The sequence below is a fragment of the Henckelia pumila genome, chromosome 4 (genome assembly GCF_033568475.1).
Source record: "Henckelia pumila isolate YLH828 chromosome 4, ASM3356847v2, whole genome shotgun sequence".
NCBI lineage: Eukaryota > Viridiplantae > Streptophyta > Magnoliopsida > Lamiales > Gesneriaceae > Henckelia > Henckelia pumila.
In genome coordinates, this window is record NC_133123.1 from 44,619,087 (window position 1) to 44,643,150 (window position 24,064).

General features: G+C 43.9%; 1 pseudogene; it reads left to right on the top strand.

Moving 5' to 3' along the window:
- LOC140860956 (uncharacterized) overlaps nucleotides 1-23,772 on the top strand; it is a 47,037-nt pseudogene extending 23,265 nt beyond the window's left edge.
- Nucleotides 23,773-24,064: the final 292 nt, after the last annotated feature.

The following is a 24,064-nucleotide window of genomic DNA, read 5'->3' on the forward strand; positions in this document are numbered from 1 at the left end:
CTCTGGTCAAACTTTGACCAATAATTCGTCAACTTTATCGCGTTCTCACCGCTTCACTGTTTCGAATCTCGACTCGAAACTTGGATATTTAGATCTATCACATCGAGACGATAAAAAATGGTTAACTCACCGGAGGTCACCGGAAAATCGGAGAAGACGGCGGCGACGCGGCGGCGTCCGGCGGCGATGTCAAAACTGCTCCAAAAATTATGAAATTTGGCAGACTTGTCGAGTTCGACGAGACGATTCCAACCATATAAGCCACGATCGGAACGGAGCTCCGACGCGGCCGGGATCGGAGAAAAATGAGCCGACTCCGACGAAGTTTAAAAGCTTCGATTTGCTCGATTCCTTCACCAAAAATGCTCAATAAGCTTGGGAAATGTTCTTCACAACTCAAATAATCAATTACTAGCTTTAAAACCAACAAAAACGAGCTCAAATCGCGAAAATCATACCGAGGAAGATGATGAACAGTACTCGCGCAGATCCCGTCTGTTCTTCGTCGATTTCCCGGCAATCCAACCGTCGGATCGTCAATTCATTACACCAATAGCTTTGTCTTGATGTTGGCTACAAAGTGACCAATCGGAGCTTTGATCGGAGCTCCGGTGAACAGCCGGCGATGGAAAACGTGGGACTCTACAGTGAATACGAAAATTGGGGAAAAATTCAAAACTCTGTGATTGCTTTTATGATGCCCATCGCGCGTTATTTTCTATTTATAGTAACCCGATAATTTATTGATCCGGACCAATTTATTAGATACTCAAATGGTAAAATTAATCTCCAATATGATATTTTTATGATACACACACCCAACATCAATTAATACCATTTCTGAAATTATTGAATTTGACCAGTCAATTGGACTCAAAATTTTCCCAATTAAATACTAAATCCAATTTAGACTCTGACGAGTCCACTCGGTCAAATATTCTTCCAAATTAAGTTATCTGGCATAAATAATTATTTTTATTTCAATATCTCAATAATTAATCCCAAAATGCCAAATATTGGAGATCTCTAAAAAATAATCAAACTCATTGATTAAATGACACGTGTATTTGTAAATACACTCTATAATCTCATTAGTTAATAATTATTTCGTCAACTCAATAATTGTTTCAATTGCTAATTAATTCGGTAAATATATTTTGGGGCGTTACATATAAACCATGCAGTCACATAATACATGTATACTCAGTTAGGATATCTCGAACAGTACTTTCGTACCTCAAATCAGTGCAAGCTCTACCAACTCTAGGTCCATGCCTATAGTCTGCTCTACACTGGCAAATGATACTACTATCATTAAAGTGCTCTAAAAGCCTTAACTAAGCTATTGCATACTCCTAAATATTTATAGGAATCAAAAGCTATACCTTCGTCCGTCGTTAGCCCTTTGATGTCGATGCCTCCAGAACTTGGGCACAACTCCGCTACGACTATCGAACGACTCGACGACTCCTGGGTCAAGCCTAGGAAGGCTAGAACAACTCGAATACGACTAGAGTAGAGAGGAAATCCGGAATTGGCAATTGAAAATGAATTCTCGGCCTTCTATTTATAGACAACGATCGGGCCTCCGATCCTCGATCGGAACGTCCGAACCTCGATCGGAACGTCCGATCCTGCCATCGGAGCTTCCGAAGATCCTGATCTGCCACGTGTCAAAATATCACTTGTTGACTTCGGATAGGGGTGATCGGAGCTTCCGATCCTGATCGGAGCTTCCGATCTAACCACACGTCATGCCTGACGTAATACCATCGAAACTTCCGATCCTGCATCGGAGCTTCCGATCCTGTTCGGAGCTTCCGAACTCTTCCCATGAATAATGATTAATTCCTTAATTACTGATTTTGGTTACGGGCTACTACATTCTCCCCCACTTAAGATATTTCGTCCTCGAAATCAGATCTTAAGTACTGAATGTAATACAGAAATCAGAAACATTCTTTATTCAAATAAAACGTTTACAGAGTTTGCAACTGAATACAACTTTAAGAGTGAAATCAAAACAACTCAGGATGGTCTTCACGCATCCTGTCCTCAAGCTCCCAAGTAGCTTCTTCAGTGCCTCGGCGCTGCCACTGAACTAAAACCAGAGGAATGACTTTGTTTCGCAAAACCTTATCCTTATAATCCAGGATACGAATAGGTTTCTCAACATAGGTCAAATCCTTGCTCACCTGAATCTCAGACCGCTGCAGAATATGAAACTCATTCGCCACATACCGTCGCAACAGAGATACGTGGAAGACGTCGTGAATACTGGAAAGATGCGGTAGCAAGGCTAGTCGATAAGCCAAATCGCCAATGCACTCCAAGATCTCAAACGGACCGATAAACCTGGGAGACAACTTGCCCTTAAGGCCAAATCTGAGAATCTTGCGGAAAGGTGACACTCTCAGAAACACTTTCTCCCCGACATCGAACTGCAAAGGCCTACGCTTGGTATTAGCATAGCTGGCCTGATGATCCTGTGCAGTCTTAATCCGTTTCTTGATCTGATCAACAATGTCTATCGCCTGCTGGATAAACTCAGGTCCCTCAGCATGTCTCTCCCCCACTTCTTTCCAGAAGAGTTGAGTACGACAACGTCGTCCGTACAACGCCTCAAAAGGTGCCATCCCAATACTAGTATGATAGCTGTTGTTGTACGCGAACTCGATCAATGGCAAGTGATCCTACCAGGCTGAACCAAAATCCATGACGCACGCTCTAAGCATATCCTCCAAAGTACGGATAGTGCGCTCTGACTGACCATCAGTCTCCGGATGATAGACAGTACTCAAACTGATAGTAGTACCCATCGCACGCTGAACACTCCCCCAGAATCTAGAAGTAAACCTGGGGTCCCGATCGTTGACAATGCTCACAGGCACTCCATGAAGTCGAACGATCTCCTGAATGTACAACCGAGCCATACGATCCACATTGTACTCCCGGCTATAGGCAATGAAATGCGCTGACTTGGTGAGTCGGTCCACCACAAACCAGATAGCATCACAGTTCCTAGGGGATACCGGCAAATGGGTCACAAAGTCCATTGTGATAAACTCCCATTTTCATTTAGAAATAGGCAGACTGTGAAGCAATCCTCCAGGTCGTCGGTGCTCTGCCTTGACCTGTTGACACACCAAACATCTCGAAACAAACTGATAAACACTGCGTTTCATTCCCTTTCACCAGAAACGAGTACGTAGATCCTTGTACATCTTGTTGCTCCCACGATGAATACTCAACTTAGTGCGATGCGCCTGAGACAAAATCTCCTCTCGCAACTCTTCATCCTGCGGAATCACAAGCCTACCAGACAAACACAGAAAGACATCTGACTGATAATGAAATCCAGACGAGCTACCCTTGTTAGCTAGACGAGCTAAATGCTGGGTCTTCGAATCAGACATCTGAGCATCTCTGATCCGCGAATACAAAGCTGGCTCAGATAGTATCGCAAACATCTGGATACTCTGCATACCTTTCTTATGCTTGAAGGTATATCCTGAAGTACAACAGTCACTGATCGCACTAGACATCGAACAAGTCTGAAGTGCGGATAGTCGCACCTTGCGACTCAAAGCATCAGCGGTGAGATTAGCAGCTCCCGGATGGTACTTAATCTCGCAATCATAGTCCTTAAGCAAGTCCATCCAACGTCTCTGCCTCATGTTCATCTCTGCCTGAGTGAACAAATACTTGAGACTCTTATGGTCGGTGAAGATCTCAAATTTCTCGCCATATAGATAATGACGCCAGATATTCAAAGCGAACACAATGGCTGCTAACTCCAGATCATGGACTGGGTAGTTGTCCTCGTGAAGCTTCAGCTGTCTAGAAGCGTATGCGATCACATGCCCATTCTGAGTCAGGACACAACCTAACCCCTGAAGAGAAGCATCAGTGTACACCACATACCCTCCAGATCCTGACGGTAATGCCAACACCGGCGCAGAAGTCAACCGCCGTCGAAGCTCACAGAAATTCTCCTCATACTCGGAGGACCTCTCGAAATCCACACCCTTGCGAGTAAGCTGCGTCAAAGGTCGAGCTAGTTGAGAGAAGTTCAGAATGAAGCGACGATAATACCCTGCTGGACCCAGAAAACTACGGATCTCAGCAACTGTCGTCGGACGCGACCAATTAAGTACCGCTTCAATCTTGCTTGGATCAACAGAAATCCCCTCCCTGGGTATGATATGGCCAAGAAAGACCACTCGATCCATCCAGAACTCACACTTGCTCAACTTGGCGTACAACTGCTCATCCCGAAGAGTCTGCAGTACCAACCGCAAGTAAGAAACGTGCTCTTCTGTATTACGCGAATACACCAAGATGTCGTCAATGAAGACCACGACAAACTTGTCCAAATACTCCCTGAAGACACGGTTCATCAGATCCATGAACATAGCCGGTGCATTAGTCAAACCAAATGGCATCACTAGGAACTCGTAATGCCCATAGCGAGTACGGAATGCAGTCTTGGCTACGTCCTGATCACAGACTCTCAACTGATGATACCCAGATCTCAAGTCAATCTTGGAGTAAACTGACGTGCCCTACAGCTGATCAAACAAGTCATCAATACGAGGCAACGAATACTTGTTCTTCACAGTGACTCGATTCAGCTGCCGATAGTCAATGCACAGCTGCATCGACCCATCCTTCTTCTTTACAAAAAGAACAGGAGCTTCCCAAGGAGATACACTAGGACGAATGTACCCCTTGTCCAAAAGATCCTGTAGCTGATTTTTCAATTCACGCATCTCTGACGGAGCCAGACGATACGGTGCTCGAGAAATAGGTGAAGTACCCGGCATCAACTCTATGCCAAACTCGACTTCCCTTGCAGGAGGAAAACCCGGAATCTCATCAGGAAAAACATCTGGGAATTTATCTACAACAGGAATACTCTCTATCCCAATGCTCTCAGCGGACAAATCAACTGCATAGATAAGGTGGCCTTCCCCGCCAGACTCTAGAGCTCGACAGGATCTCAAAGCTGATACCAAAGGCATCGGGGGTTGCGCTCCCTCTCCATAGAAAAACCAGCTCTCACTCCCCTCTGGATGAAAGCGTACTAATCTCTGATAGCAGTCCACTGAAGCTCGATATGTAGTCAGCATATCTATTTCCAGAATGCAATCAAATTCGTCCATCGCCAGGACCATGAGATTCGCTAACAGAATGTTCCCTTCGAACTATAAAGGGCAACCCATCACTAGACGCTTAGCCAAAGCAGATTGGCCCGTCGGAGTAGAAACAGACATCACTACGTCTAGTGCAATGCATGGTAACTTATGCCTCTTAACAAAACGTGCAGAAATAAAGGAATGAGATGCACCAGTGTCAATAAGTACAAGAGAAAGTATACCATAAAGCAGAAATGTACCTGCGATGACTTTCTCATTCTCCTCCACTGCCTGATCATTTCTCAGGGCAAACAATTGTCCAGAAGCTCGTGGCCTCAAATGAGAACTCCCAGCAGGCTGTCCCTGCGTCCTCTGCTGAACGGTAGCCTGAGAACCAGATCCTGAACCTGAACCAGAACCTCCTCCCCCAGATAGTGGACAATCCCTCCGGATATGACCTGAAACGACCCTAACTACTAGACTAAAAATAATTTAAATGAAAATTTGCGGATTTTTAAAAATTTTTGCCATGACTTGTTTGCAAAGCAAACAAGCCATCTTAACCCAGTCAACAATTCAAATAAGGAAAGAAAAACTGACTTAAAAACTCAAGTGCGCTAATCATAAACATGCAATCCTAGTAACCACCTCCCAATTACAGCATAAAGTAAACTAAGACATTTAAAAGTTTGCAATAATCATAAACATGCATAGGTGTAGACATACTACAAATTCATCAACTGTAGCACAGGGAATGCACATCCTGGCTATAAATACTGAAAGTACTCAAATAACTCTTCATTATTACATAACAGAGTAATGTGCGGAAAAGCGTAAACATAAAGAAGCAACGGTCACTGGGCCTTGCACCGCCGATGGCCTCATCCCAGTAGATCATGACCCTCCATCTCAACAACAGACTCCTCACCTGCAAACATTCAAGCATAGTGAGTCTAAAGACTCAACAAGTATAAACAGTGTAATAACAAGGGTTTAAAATACGTGATGCAATAGCTCAACTTTAACTGTAATATGCATGAAACTAGAAGGTATAGAAAACATGCACTGATGAACTCACGCTATAAAAGACTTTCAACTTTCTTAACATCAACCTCATACTTTACTTAACCTCATACATGACTGACTGACATCAACGTAAGACGAGTCAACTAAAATAATGAAACCTTAACTTTTAAACTTTTCTTTTTCCTCATAGAAATCAGTTCCTTGATTTGTGACCCTCTGTTTCGATCATGATCATGGCTGCAGTGCACTATGCCGGCAAGACGATGAGATTTCTCCCGACGAACTTAACCCCTCTGTGGCAAGGAGACCAAGATAACTCCCGATCCCACATTGCCCCTCTGTGGCAAGGAGACCGAGATTACTCCCGATCCCACATTGCCCTCTGTGGCAAGGATAAACAAGATGTCTCTTGCTCCCTACCTAAACCTCTATAACCTCTTGGTGAGTAGACCGAGGCATCCCCCGGCCTAGAAACAACCCTCTTTGTCACAAACAAATCACTTCATTCAAAAACATTTACTTTCTTTTCCTTTTCATTCATTAAGACTCGACTCACACCTCTTTATAGCATGCAAAACAAGAAAACTTCCTTTCACTTTATGAAACTCAAGAACATGTCATATGCACACGAATAGGCAACCTTTAAGACATGAGACTCAACTAAAAAATGTGGATGTAAGGTGGATGAGTGGCTGCCCCTAAGACAAAAGAAACACTTCACTCAACAATTTCCCTCAAACTTGACTTAGCCCGAGCAAGAGAACCGTAAGACCCTAAACTTTGTCATGCCTTAACCAAAACCTGTCCCGCTTGAACCGACACTTAAAAAACACTTCAAATTACCCCTAGGAATAGGTGGTAACATCAAATGATCAAACGAGCTAATTGACAAGACAAGAAAATTGGACAGCCCCTTTTTACAAAGAAAAATCTGCACCTTCACCTCCAACTTAAAAGACTCATAACTTGGTCCAAACTTATCCGAAATAAGCCCATTTTATACCGACACGACCACAACATCATGAACTTTACTATGATAAAGCCCTAACACTGCCCAGACCTCAGCCAAGACCTGCCCTGCCCCGTGAACAGTACTGCCCTGCACACTCAACAACACCCAACTTACCTCTAACTCAAAAATTCAACCCCATAACCCTCTTTCCTCAACTTTTCTCCATACCAAACATCAATACACCTCAAATAACATCACTTAGGACTTTTCCCAAGCACTTGGACAACACCCAACCACACTTTCACCTCACATTTCGAAAACTTCAAATTTTAAGCATCAAAAGCCTCAAAATATTGGGTAATCAATCAAGTCTCATGCAAATCAATTAAATGCCTCAACATCATTTCAATTTCCAGCCCTTACACATGCAAAACTTCAAAATTTAGGGCACCTCACTTCTGAATTTTCGAAATTATGCAAACCCAATCATAAAAATCCATGCCATAGCTTCTAAATTCATCATTTAATCACATAAACACAACTCAAATGCAATACTTAAAAAAAAACAGCCCTACCTCCACTAAATCATGCAAAAACCGAACCCTACATACATATACAACATGCATTTCGAAATTTTGCAAAAGAAACTTAAGGGTAGGGATAGATATTGCTTGAATGAAAGCCCAAGAACAATTTATACTTGCCTTCCAACCTTTACCAACAAGAAAATCGAAAACAAGGGGGAGGAAAGGGCTGGACACTAGCCAAACACCAAGCTATGCTTCTTGTGGAGTTCCTCCGGCGGTGGGGACGGCGGTGGTTGGCGGCAGCGGCAGCTAGGAGGCGAGGGAGAGGAGTCGGCCGAAGTGAAACCTCAAGGGGAAGGGGGGGGGGGGGTGGCGGCTCTTGAGTCAAAAAGGGGCTAGGGTTTTGATTTAGGTTGTAAACGTGTATTTTAGAGGGAAATAAATGAGAGTGTATTGTGTGTAGTGTTTTAAAGTTACTATTGTACTTGTAAAAGTGCTACTAGCACTATTACAACTCTTTACCTCAAAACTTTTGCACCTTTAAAACTTCTAAGTTTAAAATTTCAACTCTCAATATTTTAATTGAAATTACACTAGCCCGGATTTAATAAAATCCTATTTTATGAAAAGTTTAGGAAATAATCCAAGAAAATGATAAAATTGCTTTTTGACCACTTAAAAGTTCAAAATTCACATTTTTGGCCAAAATCCCCTTTTTCCTCTAACTTAAAATCTTAAAAACGAAAGTCTTGAAAATATACCACCGAAGCCCACCATCGTTGCCTGCCGGGATAGAAACTCACTAACTAAACGATTCAAGGCATTTAATTCAAATAAGTCAAGCAATGCTATCTTTAACTGAAACTTAAACAATTAACTTCAAGAAATTAAAAATATATATACTGAAAATAATTTTAGGCATGATATTCAAATTTTAAAAGTTCTTGGTGTTACAATTCCTCCCTCCCTAATAAGGAATTTCGTCCTTGAAATTAAAACTCACCAAAAAGCTCCGGATAGCGATCTCTGAAATCTGCTTCTGCTTCCCAAGTGGCCTCTTCATCCGAATGGTTCTGCCATCTCACCTTGATCATTGGAATTGACTTGTTACGGAGTCTTCTCTCCTGTCTATCCAAAATCCGGATGGGCGTCTCCTCATAGGACAGGTGAGGAGATAGTTGAAGCGGTTCCGAACTGAGCACATGGGATGGGTTCGAGATGTACTTCCTCAACATCGACACATGGAAGATACTATGGATCTTATCAAGGTTAGGCGGCAGGGCCACTCTATAAGCCAGTGCCCCTACCCTATCCAAAATCTCGAAGGGTCCTATAAACCTCGGTGCCAACTTTCCTTTCTTCCCAAACCTCAAAACTCCCTTCAGCGGCGCTACACGGATGAATACATGATCACCCACAGAAAACTCCAAATCTCTCCTCATGTGATCTGCGTAGCTCTTCTGCCTACTCTGGGCAGTCCTCATCCTATCACGGATCTTAGCTACTACCTCGGTGGTCAACTGAACAATCTCCGGACCAAAGTCTGATCTCTCACCTATCTCATCCCACAACACTGGAGATCTACACTTCCTCCCATAAAGTGCCTCGTAGGGAGCCATGCCAATAGTGGACTGAAAACTGTTATTATACGCGAATTCCACTAGTGGTAGTCTCGACTCCCAACTACCTTGAAAATCAATAGCACATGCCCTCAAAAGATCCTCCAAAATCTGAATCACCCTCTCTGACTGGCCATCAGTCTGCGGGTGGAAGGCGGTGCTAAAAAGTAGCTTCGTACCCATAGCGGAATGAAGACTCTTCCAAAAAGACAAAGTAAACCGTGGATCTCTATCAGACACTATGGAGACTGGAATACCATGTAGTCTGACTATCTCCCGGATATACAACTCCGCGAACTGAGTCATTGTGAAAGTCATCTTCACGGGTAAAAAGTGAGCCGACTTAGTGAGATGGTCTACAATAACCCAAATAGAATTTGAACCTCTCACTGTCTTCGGCAATCCCACAACAAAGTCCATGGTGATATTCTACCATTTCCATTCAGGAATAGGGAGAGGCTTAAGCAATCCGGCCGGTCTCTGATGCTCCGCCTTGACCTGCTGGCATGTCAGGCATTCTGACACGAATCGGGCAATGTCACTTTTCATGCCTGGCCACCAATAAAGCTGCTGAAGATCCCGATACATATTCGTACTACCAGGGTGGATTGAGTACGGCGATGTATGTGCCTCTGCCATGATAGTAACTCGCAGAGAATCACCTGCGGGAACCCAAAATCTACCTCTGTACCTCACAATCCCATCTACCACAGCATACAAACCGCTGCCTTTCTCTTCGTCCCTCTGTCTTCACTTCCTGATCTGCTCATCAACTGACTGCGCTGCACGGATACGGTCAAAAAAGTGTAGTCTGCACACTTAGGGAAGACAATCGGGGAGCTCTACCACTTGCATAAAACTCAAGACCATACCTCTGAATCTCAACCTGCAACGGTCTAGACACTGACAAGGAGGTAATCACTGCAGTCTTCCTACTCAAAGCATCTGCAACCACGTTAGCTTTACCAGGGTGGTAGCTAATATCGCAGTCATAGTCTTTCACCAATTCTAACCACCTTCGCTGCCTCATATTCATCTCCTTCTGGGTGAAGAAGTACTTGAGGCTTTTGTGGTCCGTGAAGATCTGACTCTTCTCTCCGTAAAGATAGTGTCTCCAAATCTTAAGAGCAAACACTACCGCTGCCAACTCTAAGTCATGAGTAGGGTAGTTCTTCTCGTGCTCCTTCAATTGCCTAGAAGCATAGGCAATAACTCTGTCTCGCTGCATCAGAACTGCTCCCAATCCCAACTTGGAAGCATCAGTATACACCACAAAATCACCTTGCCCGGATGGCATGGTCAACACTGGCGCTCGTAAGAGCTTCCTTCAAAGTATCAAAGCTCTTTTGACACTCGGCACTCCAAACAAACTTGGCGTTCTTCTATAGTCAACGCTGTCATAGGCACAACAATGGAGGAAAAACCCTTGATAAATTTTCGGTAATATCCGGTTAATCCAAGAAAACTGCAAATCTCAGACGCGCTCCTCGGTATAGACCACTCCTTCACTGCTTGAACCTTTGAAGAGTCTACTTCCACACCGCTCTTAGAAATAATATGACCCAAGAAAGCAACTTTCTCCAACCAGAATTCACACTTATCAAACTTGGCCAACAACTTGTGCTCTCGAAGCACCTCAAGAACGGTCCTCAAATGCTGTTCATGCTCCACTCTATCCTTCGAATAAATGAGGATGTCATCGATGAAAACAATGACAAAGCGGTCCAAGTAAGGCTGAAACACGCGGTTCATAAGATCCATGAAAACCGCGGGCGCGTTCGTCATCCCAAACGGCATCACAAGGAACTCGTAATGACCGTAACGAGTCCTAAAAGCTATCTTCGGCACATCTGACTCCTTCACCTTCAACTGGTGATAACCTGAACGAAGATCAATCTTTGAAAAGACGGATGCACCTTGCAATTGATCGAAGAGGTCCTCGATCCTAGGTAATGGGTATTTGTTCTTCACAGTCACTCCGTTCAAACCTCGGTAGTCTATGCACAATCTTAGACTACCGTCCTTCTTCTTAACGAAGAGAACTGGTGCGCCCCATGGGGAGAAACTAGGGCGTATGAATCCCTTGTCAAGAAACTCTTGAATCTGCTCTTTTAACTCCTTCATTTCGGTAGGAGCCAATCTGTACGGTGCCTTGGAGATAGGCACAGTACCGGGAATCAAATCTATAGAGAACTCCACTTCTCTAACGGGCGGAATTCCCACAACATCGCTAGGGAACACATCCTCAAACTCCCTGACGATAGCCACATCAGAAATAACTGGTCGCTCTGGCAGCTCTGACAAAGATAAACTAGCTAGAAATGACTCGTACCCACTAAGTACAAGCCTCTGAGCTTGCATGGTAGAAATGACTCGAGTCTTCCTCAAGCTTTTAGCAGCCTCGAACCAAAACGGTTCCTCGCCCTCAGGCCTGACTAGCACTGATCTTTGCTGGAAGTCTATCATCACCGCATTATTCGTCATCCAATCCATCCCAAGAATCAGGTCAAACTCTGGCAAAGGTAGCACTATGAGGTCTGCTACCACTGACTGACCCTGCAAAAGCAATACAAGATCTCTCACCAAGCTCCTGGTGGATAGCTCTTCCCCTGAGGGGATAGTAACTGAGAATCCAACCTCCAATTCCTCGCTCTAAATGCCCCTCTCAAGGGCAAAAGACTCCGATATAAAGGAATGGGTAGCCCCTGAGTCTAATAAGGCCCTCGTGGCCACGCCTGCCACAACAATCCTACCTGCATAGCAGTAGTTACAACGACAAAAAGGTTGAAGTTAAAACCACGAGTTCTACTTAGGCTCATTCTAATTCAACAATTCCCAAACAAGATACTATTCATGCTAAACAGTCAAAGGTCCTAAGACATGCAACAAGTTACTAGAGTAAAACCTCAAACAAGCAAAGACTTAGAGTCGCATGCATCAACAAATCTTTAACTGCTCTAACCCAAAAGTTAAGATATTACCTGTGAGAAGAGTAGTGTCTGGGTTGGCCTGCTCGGCCTCCATCACGAACACTCTGCCCTGCACGGGCCTCCTCATATCTGGACAATGGGTAGAAATATGGCCTGGCTTCTTGCACTTGAAGCAAACTCCAGCGTCCTTCAAACATCTCCCAAAGTGCGGGCGGTGGCAAACCTGGAAAATGGGCTTCTCCCCAGCCTTGGGAGGATCCTGCCTATGGGCCTGATGCCCCTGCTGTCCCTGCTGTCTCGGTGGTCCATGATACGGCTTCTTGTCGTGCTGCTGCTGCTGAGAGTGGCCCTGATGACGGAAGGGCCTCTTGCCATGCGCCTCCGCACTAATATCTCTCAGTGTCTGCTCGGACCTCAAGGCACGCCTCAGCGCTGAAGCATAATCAGCTGGCTCTGCCATAAGTACATCCCTATGGATGGCGGGTCAAAGCCCCACAAGAAAGTGCTCCAGGTTCTCCTTCTCGTCATCTCCAATCAAAGGCACAAAATGGCAGCCCCTCTCGAACTTCACCACAAACTGTGCCACCGACAAATCTCCCTGTCTCAAGCTCATAAACTCCGTCTTCAAACGGGCTCTCACATCAGCAGTAAAATACTTCTCAAAGAACAACTTCTTGAACTCAGTCCAAGGTAGAGTAGCTGGGTTCACAATCTTCTCCATTCCCTCCCACCAGAGGGCGGCATCATCCTGGAGGAGAAACACAGCACACCTCACTCTATCTGGATCTCCCAGCTGCATATAGCGAAAGATCACCTCCAGAGAACGGATCCAACCCTCCGCTATCAACGGATCAGTGGTGCCAGCGAAGTCCTTCGGATTCATCTTCCGGTACTGCTCGTAAATAGTCCCCACTCCAGCCCTAGGAGCATCTACATGACGCTCGAGGATACGGGCCAATCCCGCTAGCACCTGTCCTCCTACATCCTCCTGAGGCGGCGGTGGTGGAGGAGTAACTGCACGCTGATCACGACGACGAGCCATCTAAATGCAACGAGAAAATCCAACATTCAAATTTCATGCCTTAGAAAAATATTTTTACTTCAAATCTAAATTTCTCAATAACTCAAGAAACTCATGCATCAAAACTTAAATAGATAGAGACATTAAACTTAAATCTTACAGACTTTGAGGCGAGATCCCCTGAGTTTCAGCAACCGGCAGTAGGCTCAGCCCAAACCAAGACCGTGCTCTGATACCAACTGAAACGACCCTAACTACTAGACTAAAAATAATTTAAATGAAAATTTGCGGATTTTTAAAAATTTTTGCCATGACTTGTTTGCAAAGCAAACAAGCCATCTTAACCCAGTCAACAATTCAAATAAGGAAAGAAAAGCTGACTTAAAAACTCAAGTGCGCTAATCATAAACATGCAATCCTAGTAACCACCTCCCGGTTACAGCATAAAGTAAACTAAGGCATTTAAAAGTTTGCAATAATCATAAACATGCATAGGTGTAGACATACTACAAATTCATCAACTGTAGCACAGGGAATGCACATCCTGGCTATAAATACTGAAAGTACTCAAATAACTCTTCATTATTACATAACAGAGTAATGTGCGGAAAAGCGTAAACATAAAGAAGCAACGGTCACTGGGCCTTGCACCGCCGATGGCCTCATCCCAGTAGATCATGCCCCTCCATCTCAACAATAGACTCCTCACCTGCAAACATTCAAGCATAGTGAGTCTAAAGACTCAACAAGTATAAACAGTATAATAACAAGGGTTTAAAATACGTGATGCAAGTGAGTCTAAAGACTCAACAAGTATAAACAGTATAATAACAAGGGTTTAAAATACGTGATGCAATAGCTCAACTTTAACTGTAATATGCATGAAACTAGAAGGTATAGAAAACATGCACTGATGAACTCACGCTATAAAAGACTTTCAACTTTCTTAACATCAACCTCATACTTTACTTAACCTCATGCATGACTGACTGACATCAACGTAAGACGAGTCAACTGAAATAATGAAACTTTAACTTTTAAACTTTTCTTTTCCTTTTCTTTTTCCTCATAGAAATCAGTTCCTTGATTTGTGACCCTCTGTTTCGATCATGATCATGGCTGCAGTGCACTATGCCGGCAAGACGACGAGATTTCTCCCGACGAACTTAACCCCTCTGTGGCAAGGAGACCGAGATAACTCCCGATCCCACATTGCCCCTCTATGGCAAGGAGACCGAGATTACTCCCGATCCCACATTGCCCTCTGTGGCAAGGATAAACAAGATGTCTCTTGCTCCCTACCTAAACCTCTATAACCTCTTGGTGAGTGGACCGAGGCATCCCCCGGCCTAGCAACAACCCTCTGTCACAAACAAATCACTTCATTCAAAAACAGTTACTTTCTTTTCCTTTTCATTCATTAAGACTCGACTCACACCTCTTTATAGCATGCAAAACAAGAAAACTTCCTTTCACTTTATGAAACTCAAGAACATGTCATATGCACACGAATAGGCAACCTTTAAGACATGAGACTCAACTCAAAAATGTGGGTGTAAGGTGGATGAGTGGCTGCCCCTAAGACAAAAGAAACACTTCACTCAACAATTTCCCTCAAACTTGACTTAGCCCGAGCAAGAGAACCGTAAGACCCTAAACTTTGTCATGCCTTAACCAAAACCCGTCCCGCTTGAACCGACACTTAACAAACACTTAAAATTACCCTTAGGAATAGGTGGTAACATCAAATGATCAAACGAGCTAATTGACAAGACAAGAAAATTGGACAGCCCCTTTTTACAAAGAAAAATCTGCACCTTCACCTCCAACTTAAAAGACTCATAACTTGGTCCAAACTTATCCGAAATAAGCCCATTTTATACCGACACGACCACAACATCATGAACTTTACTATGGTATAGCCCTAACACTTCCCAGACCTCAGCCAAGACCTGCCCTGCCCTGTGAACAGTACTGCCCTGCACACTCAACAACACCCAACTTACCTCTAACTCAAAAATTCAACCCCATAACCCTCTTTCCTCAACTTTTCTCCATACCAAACATCAATACACCTCAAATAACATCACTTAGGACTTTTCCCAAGCACTTGGACAACACCCAACCACACTTTCACCTCACATTTCGAAAACTTCAAATTTTAAGCATCAAAAGCCTCAAAATATTGGGTAATCAATCAAGACTCCTGAAAATCAATTAAATGCCTCAACATCATTTCAATTTCCAGCCCTTAAACATGCAAAACTTCAAAATTTAGGGCACCTCACTTCTGAATTTTTGAAATTATGCAAACCCAATCATAAAAATCCATGCCATAGCTTCTAAATTCATCATTTAATCACATAAACACAACTCAAATGCAATACTTAAAAAAAAACAGCCCTACCTCCACTAAATCATGAAAAAACCGAACCCTACATACATATACAACATGCATTTCAAAATTTTGCAAAAGAAACTTAAGGGTGGGGATAGATATTGCTTGAATGAAAGCCCAAGAACAATTTATACTTGCCTTCCAACCTTTACCAACAAGAAAATCGAAAACAAGGGGGAGGAAAGGGCTGGACACTAGCCAAACACCAAGCTATGCTTCTTGTGGAGTTCCTCCGGCGGTGGGGATGGCGGTGGTTGGCGGCAGCGGCAGCTAGGAGGCAAGGGAGAGGAGTCGGCCGAAGTGAAACCTCAAGGGGAAGGGGGGGGGGGGGTGGCGGCTCTTGAGTCAAAAAGGGGCTAGGGTTTTGATTTAGGTTGTAAATGTGTATTTTAGAGGGAAATAAATGAGAGTGTATTGTGTGTAGTATTTTAAAGTTACTATTGTACTTGTAAAAGTGCTACTAGCACTATTACAACTCTTTACCTCAAAACTTTTGCACCTTTAAAACTTCTAAGTTTAAAATTTCAACTCTCAATATTTTAATTGAAATTACAGTAGCCCGGATTTAATAAAATCCTATTTTATGAAAAGTTTAGGAAATAATCCAAGAAAATGATAAAATTGCTTTTTGACCCCTTAAAAGTTCAAAATTCACATTTTTGGCCAAAATCCCCTTTTTCCTCTAACTTAAAATCTTAAAAACGAAAGTCTTGAAAATATACCACCGAAGCCCACCATCATCGCCTGCCGGGATAGAAACTCACTAACTAAACAATTCAAGGCATTTAATTCAAATAAGTCAAGCAATGCTATCTTTAACTGAAACTTAAACAATTAACTTCAAGAAATTAAAAATATAAATACTGAAAATAATTTTAGGCATGATATTCAAATTTTAAAAGTTCTTGGTGTTACATGACCAGTCTCTCCACAACGGAAACAAGCTCCAGAAGCTCTACGGCACTTGTCGGATGGATGGTTCTTCCCACAGTGATCAAAATTGTCCTTCTTACCGAAATGGACAACACCGCCAAAACCAGAGGAAGAAGTAGATCCAGACTTCTTAAAAGATTGGGCACGGGGACCCAAAGAACTAGCAGGCCTCGACTGAGGGAAAGACCTGTTCCGCCGAATGCTGTCCTCCGCTTGGTGACAACGGCTCACCAAACCCTCGGAGGACATGTCGTCGCCAACCGCCACACGGTCATGGATCTCAGGGTTAAGGTCCTGAAGGAACAGATTATACTTCATCCCAGAGCTGTCAGCAATCTCGGGGCAATAGGATAGCAGATCAAAGAACTTCTGCTGATACTCATCAATAGACATGGCTCCCTGTAGCAGACTCAGAAGCTCGCCTGCCTTCGACTGACGGAGTGCAGGAGGAAAATACAGCTTCTGAAAAGCTGTGCGGAACTCGGCCAGGTGGCCACTCCTCTCGCCGCAACAAAAGGTGCAGAAGTAAACCTCCACCACCTGTGCGCACGTCCATCCAGAAGATAGCCAAGGGTCTCCATCTTCTGCTCCTCGGTGCAGTGGTAAGTCTAAAAAGTCGTCTCCATACGGTCTAACCAGTTCTCCGCATCCTTCGGAGACTCACCTCCAACAAGGGGCTTAGGACCCATCTACAGAAATCGCCGTACAGTGAAAAGATCCTCATCACGATGACGATGATGACGGTCCCGACGACGCTCACGGTCGTCATCTCCCCAGCGTCCACCTCCACTACCATGGCTACTCTGGTCATCGTAGTTCGCCATCTACAAAAGCACCTCACGGTTACCTTTATTGAGAGTCTAAATCCCAAGAATACTATGCATGCTCTGATACCATAAATTTAGTGACCCTTACCTGGATCACCTACTAAACAGAACTTAGGCATGCAAATAACTTAATAAACAGATATCAGAATAAACTGCGGAAACATTACTAAAATTACAATCCCAAGGCAAGGAATCTGTAAACCAAATCGAAAGATGTATCAACCCAAAACAACAAAAATAAACCTAGACGAAGCTCCAGCTGGCCAACCACTGTCTAGCCCCTCTTGGAACCACCCGCCTCTTCCAATCGCAAACCTGTCCCATGGAATAGGGTGTACAGAAGCACAGAGTACGAGACATGAGCATAAAACGCTCAGCACGAGAGTATGAGTATACATGCATGCAAAGTGAACTCCCTATAAACTCGAGGTCAAGGATCAGATAACAGAGACAGACCGGGCCTTGGTATGTAGCACGCTGTGCCGTCGCTTCAGGAGGTGGCCCCATACCAAAATACAAGTGGATATGCCGGACCCAAATCGATGGAAGTCCAACCACTAACAGGATAGGGAAAAACCCTACTAACAGACATCTTGAAGGAGATAGCTCAGTATGCAAATGAATGCAGCATAAATCAATGACATATAAACCATGCAGTCACATAATACATGTATACTCAGTCAGGATATCTCGAACAGTACTTTCGTACCTCAAATCAATGCAAGCTCTACCAACTCTAGGTCCACGCCTATAGTCTGCTCTACACTGCCAAATGATACTACTATCATTAAAGTGCTCTAAAAGCCTTAACTAAGCTATTGAATACTCCTAAATATTTATAGGAAGCAAAAGCTATACCTTCGTCCGTCGTTAGCCCTTTGGTGTCGATGCCTCCAGAACTTGGGCACAACTCCGCTACGACTATCGAACGCCTCGACGACTCCCGAGTGAAGCCTAGGAAGGATAGAACAACTCGAATACGACTAGAGTAGAGAGGAAATCCGGAATTGGAAATCGAAAATGAATTCTCGGCCTTCTATTTATAGACAACGATCGCAGCCTTCAATCCTCGATCGGAACGTCCGATCCTGCCATCGGAGCTTCCGAAGATCCTGATCTGCCACGTGTCAAAATATCACTTGTTGACTTCGGATAGGGGTGATCGGAGCTTTCGATCCTGATCTGAGCTTTCGATCCAACCACACGTCATGCCTGACGTAATACCATCGGAGCTTCTGATCCTGCATCGGAGCTTCCGATCCTGTTTGGAGCTTCCGAACTCACCTTCGGAGCTTCCGAACTCTTCCCATGAATAATGATTAATTCCTTAATTACTGATTTTGGTTACGGGCTACTACAAGACCATTCTTGAAAACTTTCATGACTAAAATTTATGTTCACAGTGGCACACTTACTATGGAATTTGATGGCGAAGTTGTGAAATTTAATATTTATGATGTCATGAAGTTTCCTGATAGTGATGATTGTGTTTTCTCTGTTGATATTGTGGATAACTTGGCACAAGATTACTGTGAGCATACAGGAAAAGTTGATCTAGAGGTAGCTATTGTTGCACCCATTCAGCCGGAGGATGGAATTGGATTCTGCCAAGAAGTGAAGGAGATTGAGGAAATTCTGAATAGTTCGCCTGAGCTACCTCAGTCAGGTAATATATCATATATATCATTGCCAATCTCTAATACTAGGCGCTTTCCATCTGTTTTGCAGGCACCAGTGGTCGAGCTAAAGACACTTCCGAACCATCTTAAGTATGTTTTCCTTGGAGAAGGAGAAACATTACCGGTTATCATCTCCAACAGTTTGGAAGTCGATCAAGAGGAGTAGTTAGTCAAAGTATTGGAAGAGCACAAGACTGCTATAGGGTGGACTATAGCAAACATCAAGGGAATTAGCCCTTCCACGTGCATGCACCGAATTTTTATGGAGGAAGGAGCAAATCCCTCACGTCAACCGCAAAGAAAGCTGAATCCACCGATGATGGAAGTAGTCAAGGCTGAAATTTTGAAATTACTTGAAGTTGAGGTCATCTACCCAATCTCTGACAGTCAGTGGGTCAGTTCAGTACAAGTGGTACCCAAGAAAACCGGAATTACTGTGGTGAAGAATAAGGATGACGAGATGGTTCCCACTCATATTCAAAATGGGTGGAGGGTTTGCATTGATTATAGGAAGCTGAACGCCGGAACCCAAAAGGACCACTTTCCTTTACCCTTTATTGATGAAATGATTGAAAGGTTAGCGTGTCACCCTTACTATTGTTTTCTTGATAGGTATTCTGGTTATTTTCAGATTTCTATCGCGCTAGAGGATCAGGAGAAGACGACATTCACTTGCCCGTTTGGCACTTTTGCATATCGACGAATGCCTTTTGGACTCTGCAATGCGCCGGCCACTTTCCAACGGTGTATGGTTAGTATCTTTTCAGATTTCATTGAGCATATTTTAGAAGTTTTCATGGATGATTTTACTGTCTATGGTGATTCATTCGAAAACTGTCTGTCTAACCTTGCACTTGTCCTTAAAAGGTGTGTCGAAACCAACTTGGTCTTAAATTCTGAAAAATGTCATTTTATGGTTGGCAAGGTGTTGTATTGGGTCATGTCATTTCCTCTAAGGGAATAGAGGTAGATAGGGCTAAAATTGATATCATTCAGTCTCTCCCTTACCCCACGTGTGTGCGGGAAGTGCGTTCTTTTCTTGGCCATGCAGGTTTCTACAGGAGGTACATTCAGGAATTCGCCAAGATCGCATCCCCCATGTGCAAACTGTTGCAGAAAGATGTACCGTTTGAGTTTGATGAATCATGTAAAACATCCTTTGATAAACTCAAAGACTCTTTGACATCTGCACCAATAATCCAGCCATCGGATTGGAGCAAGCCATTTGAGATCATGTGTGATGCCAGTGACTATGCAGTCGGCGCGGTTTTAGTTTAAAAAGTCGAGAAAGCATCACATGCCATTTATTACGCTTCGCGTATCCTGAACGATGCCCAACGAAATTACTCCACCACTGAAAAGGAGCTTTTAGCTGTTGTTTTGCATTCGAAAAATTTTGCTCTTATTTACTTGGTGCTAAAGTTATTGTTTACTCTGATCATGCAGCTCTCCGTTTTCTGATGGCGAAGAAGGAGGCAAAACCAAGGCTCATACGATGAATACTACTTTTGAGCGAATTTGATGTGGAAATCAAAGACAAAAGAGGAACCGAGAATCGAGTGGCTGACCACTTGAGTCGCCTAGTTCATGTTGATGAGGAGCTAAAATTGCGAGAAGAATTTCCTGATGAGCAGTTATTTTCAGCAAGTGCCGAATTACCCTGGTACGCAAATATTGTTAATTATTTAGTGACTAAAGGGTTTCCTCCTGAATTTTCTAAGGCGCAAAGGGACAAAGTGCGGAGCGATGCAAAATACTATGTATGGGATGATCCATACTTGTTGGAACACTGTTCGGATCAAGTGATACGTCAATGTGTAGCCGCGAGCGAGGTAATCCCTATCCTCACGTTTTGTTATTCTTATGCATGTGGTGGCCATTTTGGAGCAAAAAGGACAGCAAGGAAGGTGTTGGACAGCGGATTTTTCTGGCCCTCCCTGTTTCGAGATGCTTACATGTTTTGTAATTCGTGCACTCAATGCGAAAAGACAGGTAATATCTCCCAACGAAAGGAGATGCCCCAGCAACCCATTCTAGTTTGTGAAATCTTTGATGTTTGGGGCATCGACTTCATGGGGCCTTTTCCTAGTTCATATGGATATATATATATATATATTTCTTGCTGTGGATTATGTATCAAAGTGGGTGGAAGCAAAGGCCACCCGGACTGACGATTCAAAAGTTGTTGCAGAGTTTATCAAGCATAACCTTTTCTCTAGGTTTGGCATTTCAAGAGCTATCATCAGTGATCGAGGTACACATTTCTGCACTGGATTGACGCACAGGATCTCCACTGCATATCATCCACAATCCAACGGTCAAGCTGAGATATCAAACAGAGAGATCAAGTCTATCCTAGAAAAAACCGTGAATCCTACAAGAAAGGATTGGAGCCTGCGTTTGGATGATGCTCTATGGACGTATAGAACGGCGTTCAAGACACCGATTGGAATGTCTCCTTATCGGCTGATTTTTGAAAAACCATGCCATTTGCCGGTGGAATTGGAGCATAGAGCTTATTGGGCAATCAAACACTTCAACATGCAGATGGATGAGAGTGGTGAACACCGAAAGCTGCAGTTGCAAGAATTGGAAGAGATCCGCAATGATGCTTATGCCAGCTCTAAGATTTATAAGGACAAAACAAAGGCCTTCCACAACAAGATGATCTCTAGACGGAACATTGAAGTCGGACAGAAAGTTTTGCTCTATCATTCGCGACTTCGGTTATTTCCAGGTAAGTTACGTTCACGTTGGAATGGACCATTTGTTATTACTAATGTCTTTCCTCATGGTGCAGTCAAAATTCAAAGTTTGGACACATCCAAAACATTCAAGATGAATGGCCACCAAATTAAACACTATTATGAAAGAGTCCAAGCGAGCGTAGGAGGAGACGAGCATGATATTCCTCTAGATGCTCCACCACTTGTCGACTAAATCGCGGCATGTAGTCGAGCTATAGACTGACTGTAAATTTAGCGCTGACTGGGAGGAAACCCATTGTTCTTTCCCTTTTCTTTTTACCTGCATTTATTGTTTTGTTTTGGTTAATTTCTGCATTATTTTGTTTTTCGGAAAATTTCAAAAAACTAAAAAAATATTTTTTTTTCTTTTGTGCGCTCGATCCTGCGTACTCACGCGATCGAGCACACGATTTTCCCCTGTTCTCTGCCCGAAAATTTTTAAGAGGCGCGCTCGATCCTGCGTACTCACGCGATCGAGTACACGATTTGAACACTACTCTCTGGCCGGATTTTTTAAGAAGCGCGCTCGAGCGCACGAACTCGTGCGATCAAGCGCGCTCCCCTGTGCGATTTTATTCCTTTCTTCTCTCTCTTTTTCCCTTCACTTTTTCTTCTCCCCTCTCTCGGTTAACATAGAACCCTAAATCCCCAAATTTCGAACTCTACCAATCTTCACCAATTTCTCTTCATCCATTGCAGGAATCACTCCCAGGATTGCAATCCTCATCCTTCCTCTCCTCTCCACCTCTCCAGCGCCTGATTTTGCTCAGAAACACCGGCATTCTTAGTGCACGCCAAGTGTTTGATATATTGCCCCGGTCAAGTTTCTTGCTCTTCTAACACAATTATGGGCCCGAAACGCACTCGATAGCGCGGCGAATATTCTTACCAAGGTACACGGAATGAACACGATCCAATCCACCCAGCCGGCCAATTCGTCAACCAAGCGGCTTGGGATAGATACGATCATGCAAAAACCCATCGCCCCCCTATTACTGAGAGGGGTTTTGACATAGAGGCTTATGACAGCAATGTGGCTAACCAAGTTGTGAATCGTGGGTGGATAAAATTTGCTCGAAAACCGTCTCCGGCTATTGTCCCTATTGTGAGGGAATTTTACGCTAATGCTGCGGAGCGCGTGGATAGTAATGCCTTCGTTCGAGGCATTCTGGTTTCATATGCGCCCCAAGATCTGAATAGCCTTTTGGAGGCGCCCGACGTCGATGATAGTTTGTACCAGAGCATAGCTTTCGCCCTGGATTTGCACGAGGTCATTCAGAAAATTTTCATGGTAGGGACTGCCTGGCAAGATCCAGTTACTTTCAAGTGCTTCAAGGAGAAATACCTGTTGATGGATCCGGCAACCTGGTAAATTTTTGTAGCCCGCCGCCTCATGCCCATTTCACACACGAGCGAGATCCATATTTAGAGGGCCATGTTACTTTATGCTCTTGATCTTCAGATTCCGGTGAATGCGGGGCACGTGATTCACGCACAGATGCGGCATTCCATCGCTACAAGGACATCGGCTCTTTTCTTCCCGATGATTATCACGCAGTTATGCTTGCGTGCCGGTGTGCCTTATCGCCCCGACGAGGAATGGCTGTCACCCATGCGCCCTATTGACGGTGCGACTATCAATGCCAAGCGTGCATATCGGATGAGCCAATTCTTACTTGACGATCAATTCATGCCGGTCCCCGATCTAGTCCACCCTCCGCCGCTTCCCCGTCGAACCACTACTGTTACGTTTCGAGAGCTGGCCCACTAGGCTCAATATCAAAATGCATTCAATGCCGTTGTAGCCTCGAATTTTCAGGCATTGGACTTCATTTGCCGCGGCATCTCAGAGCGCCTCGGGATCGACCCAACTACGCTGCCACCGGCTGTACCATTTCCACAGCCTTCTGGCTTTCAAGGCGTCGATCCTGTCCTTCCTCCCGAGCATGAAGAGGAAGAGGCCACTGACCATTGAACCCGGGGAGTTTTTTTTTACATTTTCGCATCGTATTTTGTTTTTTGTTGTTTAGTTGTGTTTTGTGTTGGTGTGCATTGGGGACAATGCTTACATTAAGTGTGGGGGGGTTGCATTGCATGCATATTGTTGCCTTTGTTTGTATTGCATTCTCGTGTTTTGTTTTTGCATCGTATTGTTGTTGTGTCGTTTGTGTTGTTAAATGCATGCGTTGAGGATGAAATTGTTAGCCTATGATGAGATAGTTGAAAAATTGTGAATTTTTGAAATAAATTTTACTCTTGATTGGATA